We start from the raw sequence: 21,052 nt of genomic DNA on the forward strand, positions 1-21,052 counted from the left end.
TTTATGGCATAAGGCGGCGAGGACCATGTTCAAATCCCATTTTGGATGAGAATTATGTATCGGTGGAAAAAGATGCAATAGACCTGCAAAATGCCTTAATGACTGGGTTTGTCAATGAAAATGAACAGCTGTCAGTGGACAGGTAGGCGGCAATAGCCGACAAGTAAGCCCTACAAGACATGTATGCCCGAAGCTGCCAGATGAGATATGAACGAAAGGGCACTGTCAATCGTAGCGTGTCTTGGGTCCAGCTGCTTAGGTAAACACCAGTGACAAAAATGGAGCCACTTGCTCTTATACTGAGACCTCGTTGAATGTTTCCTGGATGCTTGGATAATGTGCATATTGTCGTCGGACAAGTAAAACTGCACTAAGGATTTGAATTCAGGCACTAGGCCGCCAAGCTGAATGATTGTGGGGAGGGGGTGCCACATCTGCTGATTGCACTGGTGAAGCCGGTTGGGAATCAACAGCAGTCTGAGCGGAGGAATAATCAACAGATGCTGAAGATCAAAAAAAACAGACTCTGGCTGGCCACCAAGAAGCTATGAAGGAGAGTGCAATTCGTTGTATTCCTGAGCTTGCAGAGCGACCGATTAATCAGAGGTAGTGGCAGGAAAGCATAGGCCTTCATGTTGTGCCACAATCTCGAGAGCGTCCCCTAAAGGGGAGACACGGAGACCGTTCCTGGACGCATAAAGAGGAAGTTTCCTGTTTGTAAACATCACAAAAAGGTCCACTTCTGGTGTGCCCCATTGGTGAAAGATGGTGGAGAGAATCTCCGTGTTCAGTTCCCACTCGTAGCTGGTCGCTGTCTGTCGGCTGAGTGAGACTGCAGTCACGTTTACATGACCCAGAATGTGTACCGCTAAAAGCCAAAAGCCGTTCTGTACAGCCCACTCCCGAATCTGAATGGTGAGGTCCACAAGTGTAGGTGACTTGGTGTCACCCTGCTTGTTGATAAAAAATATCGCCACTGAGTTGTCCGTTCGGATGCGGACCACGATGTTCATGATGGACGGTTGAAAAGCTTTCAGTGCCAGAACAGCCAGGAGTTCCAAATAATATATGTGAAACTGCTTGTCTTGTAGTGTCAATAGATCGAAAACCTGAGGGAGGAGTCTGTGGTAAGCTTCACTTGTGGGCAGGGCTCCTGAAAAGAGGCCCCCAAGGAAAGATTGTTGACTGAAGACCACCATTGCAGATCCGATCATCTTCGAATCCAAGTCCGAAGCCGGAGAGCAATAGCTCCGAAGAGCCAGCTGAGTGTGCCTCATTTTTAGACGTGCAAGAGGAAGGGCAAGGACGCAAGAAGCCATGAGGCCCACGAAGTCTCTGAAACGACCAAGCCGTCAAGTGCGCAGACTGGAAGAAGAGCCGACACGTGGTGGATAGATCCGCAAACCTGTCCACTGTTAAGATCACCCTGGAATTGATTGTGTTCCAACGGAAACCCAGGAAAATCAGGTCTTGGGAGACAGTCATGGAACATTTCTGCCAGTTCAACAGCCCAACGTGGAAAAGGAGCTGGAGGAGAGACTGCAGATTGCTCAATGTCGTCTGCGAACAGGGGCTGCGTAGGAACCAATCGTCCAAATACCGATATACATTAATGCCCTGTAGCGGGAGGAAAGCTGCGATGACCGACATCTTCGTAAAGACACGCAGTGCCAGCCTGGTTGGGTTTGGGCACTGTGAACAGACGAGAGTAGAAGCCCTCCCCTTGCTCCCCAAGGGGAGCAGGTTCCACGGCCTTGATGTCTAGAAGTTTCTGTACCTGGGCTCTGAGCGAGGGTGTCCCGATCTGTTGGAAAGGAGGGTTGAAGCATAGGGTGGGGGGGGCAGGTAGGGGCGGGGGAGCAAGCGAAAGCCCGCCCGAGCTATGGACAAAACCCACTGGTCTTTATGGTCTAACACGCCTCCAGATGAGACGAGATTCGTCCTCCCACCGGATTCTCGTGCGACTGACAAAAAATATAATTTTGCAGATTTGTCAGCAGGGCAACTACCTGTCCCTGGAGAAGAGGCTGATGGCTGAGAGAAAAAACAGCCACCCTGCCTTTGCTGCTTCTGGCGAGTACTGCCAGCAGGTGCATCAGTCCGGCACGCACGACGATCCTGAAAACCTCTGAAACCAGAGAAGGACCACGTCTGGGACCCCGACCTCTGAGTATAATGGGCCTTCACAGGAGCTTTCACCAATACCTATTAAGATTTGGCGGTTTGGGTACTCGCTTTGGTCTTTGTAAGCTCCTCATGAGTAGAATGAAAATTCCTTGCCGTCAAAAGGAAGGTCCAGAACTTTATCCCGCACTTTCTTTGAGAACTTTGTCGGGTGAAGCCACGCCTGGTTAGAGGTGTCGATTCCCACCATCAAGCCACGAGCTGAGTTATCCACATGGTGAGTCGCAGCTTCCAGTAGATCCTGTGCCAGTACTCTGGCGTCCGACAACCCGGCTTTAAAATCCTCCAGCCTGTCCGCAGGAATGCACTAGATCGGCTAGCTCTCTCCACAGCCTCTGAATGGCTGCTGCCAGGATGAGCTTGGTGTTCGCTTGATGAAGCAGGAGCACCGAATTGGCAAAAACCTTCTATCCCGAGGAGTCCAACAGTTTATCTTCCCTGGAAAATATTCGAGCCGCTGCCGTAGAAGATGCTGAGGCCGGTTTGGACTGCAAGGTGGCCGCCGCCACCACCATTGAGGATGAGAGCGGACAAGCCGATAAGGCTATCTCCTCAGAGGTGTGAAGCTTGTATCGAGTGTCAATTCGCTTATTGATGTGGTGCCCAGTGTGGGGTTTAGCCAAGATGTCCTTCTGAAGGAACAGGCTGGTACGCTCTTGAGGTGACAGGGAAAAGGCTCCAGAAACCACCCCCTCCTGCGGAGCGGGGGCCTCAGGTACTAGAACGTCAAGGAGAGCCATCATATCCAGGATCCGGTCATGGAATTCTCTCACAGAGCAGGGCTGCTCATCGCTGTACTGATCCACTTCAGGCTCATCCAACGAGGCAGGAACAGAAGACTGGTCCACCACGCATACCGCCTCAGGTTTTAAAGTATTGTTCCAGTCCGCCGGTGTCTTCTCTATAGGAGACAACATGGGGTAGGGGGGGAAGAGAGAGAGGAGGTCCGGCAGGAAGATGTGGTGGGGGTGGCGCCACCGGAATCTGTATCGGAACGGCTGGGGCCGAAGGCAGGCTAGGAGGCTCAGGGTACACTTCCTTGAAAAGACGCTTGAAGTAAGTCTTCATAGGGTCAGAGTGCAGGAGCATCTGAAATTTCCCAAAAAACCTGCCTTGGCATCGTCAAAGGCCTTGGCATCGGTACAGGCAGAGACCGCTCGTGAGGGGCATACCCGAATGAACGCAAGGAGGACAGTTGCCATGAAGGCCCACCACCAGCCGGGTCCACGTAAACCAGTTGAGCGGAAGCAGGAGGTAGCAAGATTGTAAACTGTAGTGGAACACGAGCAGCAGGTTTTTTTTGTCCACTTGACGTGGAAAAGGCTACTCAGCCCCAAAGGAAATGCTCCCAGCCCCAGACGGCGTGAACGTTGGGGTAAGGAAAGTATCCAAAATGGCCGCCGTAGACCAAGGAGGTTGGGCCGCCATTTTGTCCACCACCGAAGAGAACTGCGTCACATGTGGAGATGAGGCATTTGTCACCTCAGGGGACTTCAATAACACCTTCGCCTTGACAGAGCCGGTACTAGGTGGTCTCGGATGTTTACTGGGCAACGTAGAACCCTTCAGAAATGTAGTCTCCCGCAGAGGAACCTCAGCAAAGCCAGTAGTGGGGATAGTGGCCAGTGACCGCCTTCTTAGCCCCCTCGACAGAACCGGTACCACCACGACCCAGAGCGTGGGACGGTTGAGGAATATACCTCACCGACAAGACCTTTGAAGAGGATCTCTCGGGTCGGTCGGTCCTGACTTTAGCCTCAGTAAGAGTAACTTTGGATTTTAACCTGGTACGTAAAGCACCATCTAAAAAGGGGCCTCGAGTCGACACTCAGTATGGAAAGCTCCAGAAACGGACCTCAGGGTGTACCCCGGTAACGACATGGAAAGCTCCAGAAATGGAGACCTCGGGGCCAAACCTGGTATCCAGCGCCACAGATGAACTGAGCTTAACCGTAGCCCCCAAATGGGGAACCTCGGAACTATGTCCCGTACTGGCAGGTCCACTGCGGGAACACTCAGAAAACTCTGGTACGCCCATTAGGCCCTTGGGGCACCTCAGGGGAACCCCTGGTGACAGAGCTACACAATCCCCTCCTGGAACTGGAAGAACCCGGGAAGGAGACCCTGGCCGAGGCGCCCTAAAAAGTAAAGAACTTACCAGGAGTTTCTTCTTTTCATTGATGAAAAGCTGGAAATGAGGTGGAGGAACGCGCTGAAACACCACCTCCCACCGAAGAAGGCAACGCTTTAGTGCCCGGACGGAGAGGGAGTCGCAGTAGAAGTATGAATCCCAACGATGTTCCGGGCCTAGGCACTCCAAGCAAAGAGAATGGGGATCCGCCCTAGCAAAGCAACGTTCGTAGGAAGAACAGGCCACGAATCCCAGACGCTCCGGCATAGGAGGACTCGGCGACCGAGGAACCAGAGCCAGAAGAAAGGACAAAGGGAACAAAAATAAAATTCCCAGTGATGCTAGTGCGTCCAACACCGACCGCGGGAGAAAAGGACCCAAGGGCGATGCGGAGCTCAGGAGGGCGGGGTTACAGCTGTGTACGGTCCCCCACATAAAAACAGGACAAAATAATTTGATGCTTTGACAAAAGTGCTCCGGTCCCGTCCCAAATGACGGAATGGCCCACAAGTATGGAGGAAAGGGGACAGGACGTAGGAGTTTAAGAAAAAATTACATTTAAAAGCCAACGTGAAATTACAGCTTTTGCTTGCACAGAAGTGTGTGGGTGGGGGTTTGGCTACACAATGTACATTATGTTTGTCCCCACAAGAATTTCAGTTACCTTGGAAAAGGCTCAGAAAACTGGTCGCACTTTTACGGATCGCGATCAGGGACCCTCCAGGCCCTGCAAAAAAAAGCCCCCGGTATCCTGACACAAACCCAGACCTCAGGAACCCACGGCTCATTCATAGTGCAGTCCTGCACCAACAATCCAGCAACAAATCAAGGATTGGCCACTTACAGTCTCACCACTGCTATCACAGCAGCAGATACCATGGACAGCACCACCATTGGTGTTAAAGTAAAAATAAGGGCGCCTGGCGGAGTCCTGATATACCCAGGGGGGGCACATATATAATAATCAAAGAAATCAGGATGTGAGATCCTACAAATCAGCTATGGTTCTGAACAGAAAAGTGTATTTCAGAAAACCACAAGTGTTATAGTTCAATTAGTTTACATAGCTTTCGATAAGCACGAAAGGCTCAAAAAGGAACGGACAATAGTGATTGAGTTTGGTGGAAATACAGATTGAGTATTTACCTCTTCTGTGTAGAGGTGCAGAGTTCCACCTAAAGGCACAGTGGTATACAACAGTTAGAGGAACATGTATTTATACAATAGTGCACCCGGGACGTAGGGTGGTCCAGGGTACCGTAAACACGGAGTACACAACATAATCTACAAGACATACACGAAAAAGAGTATTTGCAGTGGTGTCACTGAGGATCGACACGGGTGTGTTTCGGCCAGGAAGGCAGAATTGTTGCCTGGATGGTGTTGGCCTTCTTCAGGATGAGCACCAAATGTGGTGTAGTCCGTTTGTCTGAATACGCGGCAAGTGCCTAAATCTAGCTCTCACGCCTCCAGAGACGGTGCCCTCCACACCGATCCATTTACTCACTCACAGGGAGTCTACAATAGCGGTGCCACCTCCATCCCCGTGTGGGCCCATTATAACTTTTTAGGTACGATATGCACATTAACCACGGGTTGCTTTTCGAACCTGCCTGCGCACTGTGACCCATCTGTAGAACACACACGCACCACTATTTTGGACGCACTTTTTAAAATAGGCACCGCTGTTGCGCTAATTTTATTTCATTTTAATGGATCGACAATACCCTCTATGCCCTAGATCACTTAAGGCAATAGTTGACACCATGTTTCCGACACGCCCTGGAGCGTTTATGCATGTATGGCATCCACCGCTTCTTGTAGTGTCCACTGAACCAGGGACGCCCTCACCCTAGTCCTAGACGCTAGTACTGACGCTTCATACTCGCGTCCATCTTGGATTTCTTTCAGACGAGGGACCTTCTTAGTCCCTCCTCTAGCCGACTGGATCCTGACCAAATCGTTACCTCGGGAACCCACGGCTCCAGTGCATTCCCTGCACCTACCATCCAGCATTTCCACTGGATGAATCTGTACAGCATCACCTCTGCTAACACAGCAGCAGGTAAGCTGTCCCTCGATATGGCAACACTAGGCCACAGTTATGAAACACTAAATAACACAATTAGACCCCAAGATCCTTACAAATCCTGCTCTATTCACAGACAAAACGGACTACACCACATTTGGTGCTCATCCTGAAGAAGGCCAACACCATCCAGGCAACAATTCTGCCTTCCTGGCCGAAACACACCTGTGTCGATTCTCAGTGACACAACTGCAAATACCCTTTTTCGTGTATGTCTTGTAGATTATGTTTTGTACTCCCTGTGTTTACGGTACCCTGGACCACCCTGCACTATTGTATAAATACATGTTCCTCTAACTGTTGTATACCACTGTGCCTTTAGGTGGAACTCTGTACCTCTACACAAAAGAGGTAAATACTCAATCTGTATTTCCACCAAGCTCAATCACTATTGTCCGTTCCTTTTGAGCCTTTCATGCTTATCGAAAGCTATGTAAACTAATTGAACTATAACACTTGTGGTTTTCTGAAATAAACTTTTCTGTTCAGAACCATAGCTGATCTGTAGGATCTCACATCCTGATTTCTTTGATTATTATATACCATTGATGTTAATACTGATGAAGGCCAACATCCAACCAGGCTACAATCCAGCCTTCTATGGCCGAAACACACCCGTGTCGATCCCCCGTGACACAACAGAAAACCTGTCTTTGTGTATGTCTTGTAGATAGTGTTGTGTATACCCCGTGTTTACTACGCCCTGGACCACTTTCAGTCCTGGGTGCACTTTTTGTTGAAGTATAAGCCCTCCAGTCTGTCATATGTGTCAGTGCAATTAGGTGGAGCCTTTTGACCTCAACATCCAAGAGGTTGATACTTACCTTGTATTCCCACTGTAAATAATTACACCTCTCCGTTGTCTGTTATTCACTTTCGTGCTTATCGAAAGTTTTGTAAACTAATTAAGAAGAAAATGTGTTCTTTAAATAAATTGATTTGTTCAGCACCACACACCTTGTCTATAGGACCTCTCATCCTGATTATTTTGATAATCCTAATGGTGGCAACCTGGCAAGGCTCACCGATAATGGACCAACTGTGTCATAAGAGCAATACTCTAATCTTGCCCGATGAACAGACCAAGTAGGGGGGGTTATAGTCACTCACGCACTGCCTTATCTAGCCAAAAATCTAGTCTTTTTTTCCAGGCAACATCACAATTCCAAAGCTATGACGTCAAAAGACTGGAAAATAAATGCAGGAAACTGGCCTACTCCTCCTGGCTTGCAGCGATACTGTGGAACAAGATCCCACCAGACAATCATACAAAAGACTATTAATATTAAAGTGCCTAGTTTTCAGGGTGCTCCTCTTGAAGTGCCAACGACCCAAAAGTGCTTAAACCTGCATATTTCTCCTAATCATCCTCAATCTGTCCGGACACATTGTCGCTCTTGAAAAACTTCTATTTACCTTTTGTACAGTGTGCTCTACTGGTTCCTGGTTAAGTTTGGGCTTTATAAATACCATCAATACATTTGGAGGGATTTAAGGAAGGACATGCAGCCAATTCACCAAACCAGGCGAACACTGTTTGCCTAGGGTAAGATGCGGCTATAAGGACTCAAAATGTGCACTACCAGCAATTGGTCTCCCCGTGAGTATGAACATGTGGGTTGCAGGCGTAGGGAGGGGATGCTATGTTCTAGGTGTAGGTCTGAAGTCCGGAGGAAGATGAGGGGCACTCGACAAACTAAATGACCAAAACGGTATTTCATACCTATGTGTATATCTGCAAGGTGGTCCATCATATGTATGAGACAAGTTTCTATCACGACATAAAAGGAACTGAATATGCACATTTGTGAAATCCATTGGGTAATCTAAAGGGTTTGAAATTAAACAGTCCTGGAGCTCTAGACTTCATTATTGTAGGCAGCGCACCGTAGTGGTTTCATGCAACTAGCCTAGTTGGCTTCTTGCTTTACAGTTGACAGTAGCCGAGCACAACGCTGTGTCGGCTCACTGTCAAAACATTGGATACCTATGATCCAGCAGTCTTTGACTGGGCAAACAGCAACAATGCTTTTCACGCCGTTCTCCTTACTCCTCTCTCTACTCTTATGGGATGGGAGTTCCCTCGCACCTCCAACACTCCAGTGTTTTTAGATTATACATGTGGGAGGGACGCCCCCCTTCACTGCCCAGTTATCATCCTGTTCCTACCCAAGCATAGCACCTGTCGCTCTTAAAGCCATTTACCATGCTGCACCACCTCCTGTACGGTCCTTTCCGCTTACATGCCTTCCACAAGACGCATGCTGTTACACATGTCATTCATGCATTGTGTAAAGTTACCAATAAATATGCTGATGGTATTGCTTCAATGTCTTTGCTGCAATTGTTTAACAAGTCACTGCAGAGTTCTAACTTATGTGGCTGTGTACTTATGAATAATCTTGCAGTGCTTCCTTGAGAATTCCTGTTCGCAAGCAGTCTGGCCACGAGCATCTAAAGTAGAATATACATATTGTGCTTTCTTCTTGCGATCTCCCTACACAGCTGCACAAAGCCACGTTTCATCCCTCCACACCCCAACACCCTCACCAAGCCTCGACTTGTATCCCCCTCACGGAGTATAAACATGTTTCCATCCTGAAATACCTATAAGCGTCGAGGGGTGTGCAGTGTGGCCAATAATGTGCATAGTGTATGGTGAGTTTGAGTGAGGGAATACAATGTGACATCATTCAAGATAGGTAGGGCATGGTTCAAACAATGGTGGCAGGCTCATGGATAAGTTTTCAGAGCCACAAAAGTGCAGCTCCTTCATAGGTCCTGAATGCCAAACATCACTGGGTGGGACAGCAATGAGAAAGCCAAAAACACACCAAGTCTTGAGGGAAATAGTTGAAATATCTTTGGGTGGCAGAGTCAGTAGGCAGACCGTCAGCCCTTATATTTCAGCTGCCAAATCTGTAGTTCCCGAACCTTGTTTCCAACCCTGGGCAAGATATCAAATTCATCACATCTTAAGGCCCTCTAGTCGCCAATCTCCATAGAGCGAAATAAAACAGGAAAGGACCGAAGACCACAGTCGAGAGAACTTGTTTTTTGTACCGGTTAATTGCTAGCCAGTGGCTTCAGTTAAACCTAACCGTCTTGTGTTTTAGGTTTTCGTAATAAAGCCTGTGACTTTATTTCTTAGATTTTAATGATCTGTTGATCCCCAAGCCTCTACCACTTTCTAATTTCATACATTTGAATACATAATTTGATGAGTCATAAGGAGACCCATGAAACGACAAAGAAACTGAGAACAGAAAGTAGAAATATGAAGTTTGTTATTAAAATATTTGCATATATGGCAAGTAGTTCACCTAAAACATGAAAACAAGTCTTTAAAAACGTATGCACCGAACGTTTACATAGAGCAGGAAACACATTGACTTCTGTTTATTCTGCCTGTCATGCGGCATGAGATTAATACTTGCTTTTCACTTCTATCTAATTGCTCGCGGGGTTTTGCATTTACTTGTCTATTTAACTTCTTGGTCTTGTTCCAGGTAAGTATTAATGCGCAGCGAGTTACATTTCATGTTTTACAATCGCTTGGGGCACGCTCTGCTACTTGGTTTGAGAGTTAGTATTTAAATCAATCACCTTCATCCATCCTTCCCAACATTAAAGAAAACAGAGCGGTCTGGCTTACCACTGCCATACAGTGTCGAGCTACATATATATGCATGAACAATCGTCCTAACCAACAACGCACAGACTGAAGCTGGCTTTCTTGTATAAAGTTTATCAGAAACGCCTTGGTGGACCACCCCGGTCCTAACTGCCTGCCATCCCTTAGTAAAGGGGCCACAGCTCCCGATTGGGATGACCTGAAGAGTTGTGTTCTTGACATAAGCATACCGTGGGTTTTTTTTTTTTTTTTTTATTAAGATAAACGGGTTCATGGGTAACAAATGTGTACAAGAAACCAAATAAACTACAAAAAATATGTCGGACAAGAAAAAAAGCTAAATGCGCTCTACATTTGGAGGACAATGAGCTAAGAAGAATTGAGTCAGCAGATGTCAGGCACAGCTGCCAGGTTTCCCCAATACATGCAGAATCTTTGAGCCAGTCCTGTCCCCTGCCACAGGCCTACCTTTGCAATGGGAAAAGAAAAACTACACATGCCAGCATGTTTCCCATTGTCCCGGGAGGATAGCTCAGCGGAAGCGTGCGCGTCTTGGAAGCAAGACGACACGAAGCAACAACAGGTTCGATCCCCGGGTCCGCGCTTAGAAACCTCTGGGTGTTTAAGCGCGTTATAAATACGTAACTAAGACAAAAAAAAACCCACAATTACGCAACTAAGAAAAAAACAAACAATTCCTGTAACAGCGCCTCGATGCCTGCGGGCTGTGTGAGCGCTTTATAAATGTTAAATTAAAAAATAAAAATTGGAAGCAAAAACCAGGACTGGCTTGAGGTGTTATGCATGAAACTTGGCAGGAAAGCGAAAGGAAAATTGCGATTTTATGTGTTTTATTAAGTATTAATGAACCATCGGGAGAGCTGGTGGGGAAGGTGAAGCTGTTTAATTGCTCAAACCATGGGCTTGTACCATGTTATACAGCCCAGGTTTCAAGCAATCAGAATAACTACAGTGCACAATCATAGTGCTATTGTAACTTAAGACGGTAGAGATAGTATAGTGTTCTTTCATAGACAGTTGTAAATTCGATGTTTTTTTTACGAGTATGTTTTACAGAAAAAAACTCATCGAAATATATAGGGGGGGTTGGGAACGTGTGTATATAAGGGGTGGGGGTAGGAGGTGATCAGGAAAATAGGGTATGGGGTTTAGGGGTGAACCCCCCCAAAAAGAAATCAATTTCAATTTGTTTTTTCGGTAAAAAAATACTCGTAAGAACCCCATTGAAAGTACAACCATCAATGAAATAAACCGTAGAGATATTAAGGAATACTTGAAGTAACATTAGAAATTGGGCAGTGCCCTGCCAAATAGGTTTCAACCACCAAAATAATCACCAAAATTCAAGTATATGCTTAATCACCCTCTACTTTTAGAATTCCGCTCAACATGAATCCGTGAACTAGAAGTGCTATGTGTTGTATGCTGGGCTCAGCACCATACCCTTTTCAAGGAAGGTCCTGCCCCTGTCAAATACAGGTCTGGTGAAATTGAAGTATTTGCCTTGAAAAAGTACGTATTTACACTATATCAAAAGTACCTTTATTTCCGTTACAAAAGTATGCTAATTGTCCTCTAAAAGTAGAGACGGCCTTGTCCTCTTAAAAACCTGGGTCGATTGCTGCTTCATGGTACCATAAAGCTAGAATTGCAGCTACAATTGAAAAGTATTTAATCACTGGGATTAGTACAAATATTAATAATACAAAGTAAAAAACTTTACACATATCCATATAACAGAAGAGAAAATAGGAAAAACATCAAACAAGATCACATAAGATTATACTAGATCGTTGAATGAACGAAGCATTTCCTAACATAATAAAATTAAGAAGAAAACTATAAAACAGTAAATGTCATATCAAAAAAATAAATTAAAAAAAAGTAGAAGTAAAAGTCAAACTAAGAAGAGACTTCTTACTTTGTAAGTGTATATACAAATTGATACCTATTTTAGTGCAATTTAAATATGCACATCTGACTTTCTCAGCCGCCTTCTAAAGGAAACGCCTAGTTACAGAACCAATCCTACTGCAGCTATTCATACGGATAGAGGCTTCCCGCCATACCTGGAAGATTGCCATATGCATTCTAGGGTTCAATGAGTTAACAAATTGGTGCCAGAAATCTGCCTGCTCCAGATATTCCAGATTATGAGCAAACTTTGCAAGGTTTTTAACACGGCTTCTCCTCATCACTCGCCATTGAGTTAGGACGCGTCGAGCAATTTCAGGCTCAGCACACAATGCACATTCTACAAAACCTTTCCGATTCCTCTAGACCGATTTCAGGGCCTCTCGCGACCAGAGTATCAATATCCTTTGCAAGATGACCCAACCCCAATATTCAATCACCTTGTTCATGACCGTTCTATAGGCCGTGTTTGGGTGAGAATGGAAGTCTGGTGTCAAATTCAACCTTGGGGAAGGTATCCAGACCACTGGCTTCCTTTAGACAAGTTGCTAAATATTCTATACGAGACTGACCGGGGTCAATTCTTCTGGAACATTAGGAGTTCAAAAACGTTCATATCTAAAGATGAACAAGTTACTCCTTACCTGGTAACGTTCTTTCGATGGGATGTTCCTCCGACGTATTCCTTATCTATGATATTTGTATCTCCAGCTTGCTGGCCTCGGAAAAAAAAATTCCCAGTAGAGGGCGCTGTGCGTCGACGTACGTCGAGTAGGTGTTCCTCGACAGCCACTGTATCAACGCCGACATCATCATGCCTATAAATGGCCACAAGCAGCGTCCGTTGCTCAGTTCCGTTTTGTAGAGTAAGGTAGTTATTGCATGAATGGTTACTACCCTTGGAGCGTAAGCTGCAACCACAAGGGAAATGTTACTGCGGGGATGGATGGGAGTGGCGATAAGGAATACGTCGGAGGAACATCCCATCGAAAGAACGTTACCAGGTAAGGAGTAACTTTTTCTTCGAAGGGATTGTGTCCTCCGACGTATTCCTCATCTATGATAGACTCCCATAGCAGTGGTATGTGATTGGAGGCGGGAGTAAGAGATGCCATATTACTCTAAGAATGAACAGAGTTTAACACAGCTTTGCCAAATCTAGTCTCTTGACTAGAGGAGGAATCCAGGCTATAAAATTTGGTAAAGGTATGTGCGGACGACCATGTGGCAGCCGCACATATGTCTCTAATTGGTACCCCTCTTTGAAGAGCTGAGGAGGCTGCGATACCCCTGGTCGAATGAGCCCTTAGATTTTTAGGGGGCTCTTTCCCTGCCAGTTTGTAGCATTCCAGAATGTCTAAAATAATCCATCTGGAGATGGTTTGTTTGGTTATTGGTAATCCCAATTTATGTCCTGCGTAACCTACAAAGAGTTGGTCTGCTTGTCTAGTTTTAGCAAGTCTACTGATATAAAAACTCAAGGCTCACTTAGGGTCCAGCCTGTGTAGTCTCTCTTCCTCTTTCCCCGGATGGGGAGGAGGATAGAATGAAGGTAAAGTAAACTTCTGAGTAATGTGAAATTCAGAAACTACCTTTAGGAGGAAGTTAGGCTTCACCTGTAGAACGACTTTGTCCTTGTGAAAAATTGTATGAGGAGGTTTACAAGATAGGGCTTGTATCTCGCTAACCCTTCTAGCAGATGTTAATGCTACCAATAAAACAGTTTTGAGGGTGAGAAACTTCAATAAACAAGAGTGGAGTGGGTGGTTCAAAAGGAGCACCCTTTAGGAAGTTTAAAACTAGATTTAAGTCCCATAAGGGACCTTGGAATGGTCTTGGAGGGTAAACATTAGTTAGACCTTTCAGGTATTGTATTACCAATGGAATTTTGAAATACGATGGCTCCTCTGCAGTACGCTTAAAGATTGATAGCGCTGCGAGATAGCCCTTAATAGTGCCAACTTGAAGGCCTCAATTTGCCAAATAAAGTAAGAAGGATAACACCGCAGGTGTACCACATAAAAAGGGTTTAATATTCTTTTCTCTGCACCAGCTGCAAAATGTATTCCAACGGCAGCGGTATAGCGTTTTAGTTGCTGGCCTTCTGGCCGAAAGCAACACCTCCATGACGTCATCTGGAAGGTCCCAATCCTTGTACCTCAACCTTTCAGATACCAAGCGTGAAGGTTGAGGGTCTTGATGGCTGGATGGAGAACCTGACCTCCCTTCTGCGAGAGAAGATCCTCTCTGTACGGTAGACGAATTGGAGGATGGATGGACATGTCCAGAAGGTCCGGGTACCACGTTCTCCTGGCCCAATCCAGGGCAATTAGGATCATGGTCTTCAGAAAACTTCTCAACCTCCTGATCATTTGAGGAATGACAGGGACCGGAGGAAACGCGTACAGAAGTGGGAACTCCCAGTCCACTACGAACGCGTCTCCTAGAGCTCCTCTCGGGGGACATTCCCTTGAGCAATATCTGTCGCACTTTCTGTTGATACTGGTGGCGAACAGATCCACTTGAGGGGTTCCCCAAAGGGCGAAGATCTCTTGAAGGACTTACTGAGCTATCTCCCACTCGTCGGAGACGGTTCTGGCTGCTCAGAGCGTCCGCTGTCAAGTTTTTCTCTCCGGCTAGGTGAATTGCCGATAGAGAGATTCCTTCCTTAATTGCCCAAAACCAGAGCTGCATCGCCTCTCTGCACAGTGGCAGTGACCCTACGCCTCCTCTTTTGTTGAGGTAGTGCATGGCCACTGTATTGTCCATCATTATCAGACGTTTCTCCCCCGTACAGACGGCAGAAAAGCCTTCAGTGCCAGTCTGATGGCTCTCAGCTCCAACAGGTTGATGTGTAGTCTGGACTCCGATGGAGACCAACGACCGCTGATGGTCAAGTCGTTGGCATGGGCTCCCCACCCCGTGAGTGAGGCGTCTGTGACTACTGTTATCTCCGGCCATGGTTGCCAAAACAGTTCTCCTTTCAAGATGTTCTCTGGAGAGGCCCACCATTGAAGGTCGTAGGCTACCTTGTCTGGAATCCGGAGGAGATCGGTCATCCTCCCTGAGAATTGTGACCACCGAGTCCTCAGTGCCCACTGAAGGGATCTCATTCTCAGGCGAGCCTCTGGCACAAGGGATATGCAGGATGCCATGAGGCCTAGCAACCTCAAAAAATCGTAGGCTGGGAGACGTTGGGCATTTTGAAACCTGGTGACCATCTGCAGAATATCTTGAGCCCTCACCTCTGGTGGCGAGGCTTTTCCCAGGGACTTGTCCAGGACTGCTCCAATGAACTGGAGTCTCTGTGATGGTATCATCTGTGACTTCTTTAAATTGAGGTAGAAGCCCAGCTTGTGAAGGAAGTGGCAGACATAATCTAGTTGGATCCGAGCTTGTTCCGAAGAAACTGCTCTGATCAACCAATCGTCCAGGTAGGGGTACACGTGAATCCCTTCCCTCCTTAGACTTGCAGCCACAACCAACATTAGCTTGGTGAAGACCCTCGGGGCGGGGGTCAGCCCAAATGGCAGAACTCGAAATTGATAATGAGAGTTGCCAATTGCGAACCTCAGGTACTTCCTGTGCTTGGGATGGATTGGCACATGGAAATAAGCATCCTGAAGGTCCAGAGATACCAATCAGTCCTGAAGCTGAAGGGTCTGAAGGATCTGAGAGAGAGTTACCATCTTGAACTTGTCCTTCCTGAGGAACTTGTTCAATTCTCCTAAATCCAGGATGGGTCTCAGTCCTCAGTCTTTCTTTGGTATGAGAAAGTAGGGGGGAGTACCAGCCCTTGTTCCTGTCCGCTACAGGTACCGGTTCTATGGCACCTTTCTCTAGCAGGTCTACAATTTCCTGCAAGAGGAGCGGATCCGGCACTTTCAGAGAGCTGTTCCCTGGTGGATGGCTCTGAGGGATGCGTAGAAAAGTCAGACAGTAACCTTGGGCAACTGTCTCCAATTCCCAAGCATCTGACGTAATAGCCTGCCATTCCGTCAGATGGTGAGTTAACCTGCCCCCTACATGTGTCTTGTAATGGGAGACCCCAGAGTGGTTTGGGAGCGGCTGATGCAGTTGCCGAAGGTAAAGCGGCTCCTGCTGATGCGGCTTTCTTTCCTTTACCCCGTCCACCACGGGTACATTTTCCTTGACCTCTTTGAGCCCACCGTCCTCTGCCTCTTCCATATGAGGAATAATAGCGAAAGGACCTTCCTCTCCAAGAGGATCCTGAGGGACGAAAATTAGTTTGGCGGATTGCAGCCCCTAGTGACTTGGCTGCTGCTTTAGATGTTTGCAGTTTTTCCAAACTGTCATCTGCCTTCTTACCAAACAGGGAAGAGCCGTCAAAGGGCATATTCAAAAGTCTGGCCTGTACGTCAGAAGCAAAGCCGGACTTTCTCAACCACGCATGCTTGCGGATTGTGGTACTTGCTGCCATGGCCCTGCTGATACTGTCAGCAGAATCAATGCCAGTTTGAAGGGACTCACACATTGCATCTTTACCATCTCTGATGATATTTAAAAATGCGTCCCTTTCTTCTCCTTCCTGGAGGCAGTCAGCCGCTGATGAAGCACACTCCCAAAGAGTGTGGCTGAACCTAGCGAGCGTACAAGTCGCATTAACAGATTTTAAAGCTATGCTACAGGCCGAGAAGAACTTCTTAGCCATGGCATCATATTTTTTATCATCCCTATCCTGTGGAGCAGTGGGGTATGCAGATGTACTGCCTGATGAAGTTGCAGCCTGGACCACCAGACTCTCTGAAGTAGGGTGCTTAGATAGGTATTCAGGGTCAGCAGCAGATACCCTATATTTCGCTGACAACTTCTTGTTAACCGCAGGGACACCTTCAGGTGTTTCCCAGTTAGTTAAAATCTTTCTTTGGTAAAGCAGAATGAAAGGGAACCACAGGATCCTCCTGTGGACCTTTATCCAGAATATCTGTGAGTTCATCCTGTTGAAAAACAGGTGAAGGCGCAGACCAACCCATGAACTCCATAATTCTTGACATTAGGGTTCTATAAGGGGTTTCAGCATGTTCCCCTGGGTCTGGTTTGACAAATTCCACTTCTGGGGAAGTGTCTAGGCCACTTGCTTCCTGTAATGCATCCTGAAGGCCTTTCAACCTTCTTTCCTCAGAGGCAAAAGTCTCTGGTTCAGGTGATGTGGTCCTCTGCAGCCCAAAAGGCCTTTCTTGATCAGAATCTTCCCTTTCTTCATAAATTGAAGTTAAGGGGGGATGCTCTGGCCTGTGAAAGGTATAAAACCCATCTCTAAAGCAGAGGGAGCCATCATCAGTGGCCTTGAAAAGGTTGATGTCGTCGACGCCAATGTAAAAATCCTCGAAGGCGCCGACAAAGGCGTCGAGAAAACTGGAAGAGGCCTCGAAGAACTCGAGAGGATCGGAATCCTGCTCGAGGATGTCGACGATGTTCGACGTTGTGTCGGAGGCTCTCGGTGTAACCGTTGGCTGTGGAGTTGCCGTGGGTTTTTCTTTTATCAGCGTCGATGTCGGCGTCGACTCGATCAACGATGCGTCAAAGAACCCTTCGATAACGGTGCCGATCTATGCTTCGAAGGGGCTTTCGACGATGGCGTCGAAGATGCTTTACTTCCCGATGGCTCATGGTGCTTTCGGGTCGACTTTCACCGGGTGCTGCGACTCGCGGCGTTTAGATTTTTTTGGGCTTTTTACCCGGGGTATCACCCTCAGCTGACTTCGAGGGGGTCGAGGCCGCTTTCTCGAAGACACTTAGCATTTTTTTTCTGAATTCCTCCCACTCAGCCTGAGAGCTGTGTTTTGCGGGGCAATTTACTCTTTCAGGGGAACTAGAAGACGACGACAAAGGAGATGTTCTACGTCTCTTTTTCGAGTGTCTAGACCTCGACGAGTGGTGGGAGCCACTTCGAGACCTAGACAGAGAATGCTTTCGACGGTGAGGAGATGAATGTCTCGACTCTACCGCAGAAACTTTCGAGGAAGTTAAAACTGACTTACCTCTCTCGAGCTTCCCCTTACGCCTGAGCAACGGTATTCCGAGGCACACGAAGCGCGGAAAAACGGAACTGAGCAACGGACGCTGCGCGTGGCCATTTATAGGCATGATGACGTCGGCGTCGATACGGTGGCTGTCGAGGAACACCTACTCGACGGACGTCGACGCACATCGCCCTCTACTGGGAAAAAAAATTTCAGAGGCCAGCAAGCTGGAGATACAAATATTATCATAGATAAGGAATACGGCGGAGGACACAATCCCTTCGAAGTCGTCTTCCTCGACATCTCAGTAGTCAACGCTACAAGACGACATCCCCTGAGGTTTTTGGTCGAGTGCAGGTCAAAGCTTTACTCTATTCCCTGCCCATCTTGATAGGCGCAGTAATATCAATAGCCTTTTTCAGCTCTTTCGAGATAACAAGAGGGGCCCGCCTTTGAGAATAATTCCATTATTTTCACATGGAAAGGTTCCCATTCGGCCGCTGAGGCAGTTTTTCTGGCAGAATGGGCCAGATCAGATGTTTGTCAGACGAGAAATCTAAACATGATAAACAATGGTGTAGTTTCTCAGACTTATTCTGTGGCGATAAAGAACAGTGACGGGAAACACTCCTGGATCTCCATCGCTTCGAATGCCTGGAGCGTGTTTGGGCCTTTCTGGAGACTTGTCTCTGGTGGAACTTTCACCCTCTGAAGATTCTCTTCAAAGATGTGGAAGACAGAGACTTTGAAACCGACCAACCTAGGGTGAGCTTTGACTCTTCTCCTTCAAGGCCTTACTGGTCATCGATTGGCAGGAATCGCATTCAACTACTTAATTTCCTTTGCTGAGGGACCGGAGACACATCCTTTGCGGATCGGTGATCATTTTCGAGTCAGTCTGCACATCTCTTAAGGCCTGTCTACAGCATAGATATCGTGATAAATTACAAAAAAGAATAACGATAGTCGAAGAGAGCTCGCTGAGAGGAGTCAAACCGTTGTTAGAGCGTGGTGTGCATGTGAAAAAACAGAATTGCGGCAACGGGTGCAGTGCGTGATTTTTATACCATCATCGCCCTCACGACAGGTACAGGGAATAACTGTCAAGCACCCCCAACTGTCGAAACAAATTCAGAGGCTGCAAAGCAGGATACGGATATATCAAAGATGAGCAATCCGTGGGAAGACACAATCCATTAGAAGTTATAGATTACAGATTGGTTGCGACATCACAACTGCTCTGTAATCCGTTATTAACGCATCAGTTGTGATGTCACAATGACCGACAAGCTTTACAAATTCCATTCTCCTAAAATCGCTTTTCTTGCCTTTTTACAGCCATTAACGGATTAGGAACGGTGTATGGTAGTATTATTTTTTTATTTTTTTTTACTGTTTTTCTTTAGGAGAATCCTAAGAAAATGTATCAAAATGACTGGCTTTCATTATTTCCAATCCCTTCTTGTTATTGTGCGTTTTCAGAAGTTTCCTAAGTGAGGAGTCGCCTTTGAAGGTTGCAGTCACGTGTTCAACTCCGGGCTTATCCTTTAGGCCGATGGGTTTTCCTCTTTAATTTGTCGAAAAATTGCGTCTATAAGGTTTACCAACGCTATCGTCCATCTTGTAGTTTCGCCGGATATTAAACGATTCCATAGATTATTTTCACATATCATCCATGGATTTTCAATCAGGGGTAGTAGGTGCACTAGTCTATTTCTTGGTTTTAGGGCAGTTTATAATGAGGTGTTTCAGGGTTTCTGTCACCTCTGTTGATTTGCACAAACGGCATCCTTTATTCCCGGACACACCTCTGATGAACAAAATTTCTTGAGTTCGGAGCAGATTTAGTCTAGCTTTCATAAACAGTTCTTTTCCTTTCATCAGGAAATTTAACGCAATATTTTAGCGGATATTTGACTTTATTGAAGGTGGCCGGGAGATGTGAAAGAAGTTTATTTTCTGCTGCTGCCTCTAGTGTGTTAATCCAGTCCATGGTAATCATTTTTCGCTTTATTCGATCCGGGTTGTCAATCAGTTCTTTTTCTGTGCAAGTTATTTCCTCCAGCTTTTCGTTTCTCTTTTCAACCTATCTTTTCAGTGCTCGACATTTGCCGCTTTCTATTTCATCCTTTATGAATTTGAGGGCTGGTAGCGAATCGGGCAGAATGATTTTTCGGAAAAAGCTCATAGCGCTTTGCTCTATCATGGATGTCAGGGATACAAGGCCCAGCTCTCTTCGGATCGCCGGCATAGCTGTGGATTTCGGGAGTCCCAGCACTGCCTTCCATATCTGCCCTTCTATTTTGGTCCAAATTGCTGCAGGATTGTTCAGTGAGACTTCTGTTCCTTATGCTAGGACTGGACAGCTTTTCCTTTGTAGAAGTTTATAGCAGGCTTTAAGGAGAACTTGCCGTACTTTCTATCGATCGCTTTCATTTGTGATGCGAGTCTTTTAGCCTTTTCCCACAGCGCCTTTTGCATGGTTATGTCTGTTCTTGAACTGTCTATTTCAACCCCTAGGTATTTGATGTTTTCAACCATTTCAATTTTCTCTTTTTCAAGGAACCAAGCCAATCTTTTATTTTTCTTGTTTGTTGCTTTTTCGATTGACAAGACTTTTGATTTTTAGGTCGTTGATTTCTAGGTCGTTGGCCTTGATGTATTCGGCTAAGTTTGACAGTTTGCGCTGGAGTCCGACTTTAGTTTGATCTATCAAGATCACGTCGTCTGCATATAGTAATCTGGGTATGAAGGTTTTGCCCAGTTTTGGCGGGAAGCTCCTTATTTCGGCTTCTGAGTCCTGCAGATCGCTCAGGAAGGCTGTAAACAAAGTTGGCGCTAAGGGGCATCCTTGTTTGACCCCTCTACAGATCTTGATCTCTTCAGAGAGTGTTCCTTCTTGACTTAGTTTCACTCTTATGGTGCTGTTCGTGTGTAATGCTTTAATAGGCTCGAGTATCGATTGAGGGCAGTTCCAAAGTTGAAGTTTCTCCCAGAGCCTGTTTCTGTCAATTTTGTCAAAGGCTTTAGATAAATCCACAAAGGCTAGATGTCCCTTCTTCCACCTTTGCTTTTAAGATATTTAAAATCATTAT

General features: G+C 46.5%; 1 protein-coding gene across 2 annotated transcripts in view; it reads right to left on the bottom strand.

Moving 5' to 3' along the window:
* Positions 1–21,052, bottom strand: part of KIF1C (kinesin family member 1C) — a 1,865,342-nt gene that overhangs the window by 1,742,569 nt on the left and 101,721 nt on the right. The gene's annotated exons all lie outside the window — the stretch shown is intronic.

Source organism: Ambystoma mexicanum, chromosome 1p (assembly GCF_040938575.1).
Source record: "Ambystoma mexicanum isolate Mex_15411 chromosome 1p, UKY_AmexF1_1, whole genome shotgun sequence".
Lineage (NCBI taxonomy): Eukaryota > Metazoa > Chordata > Amphibia > Caudata > Ambystomatidae > Ambystoma > Ambystoma mexicanum.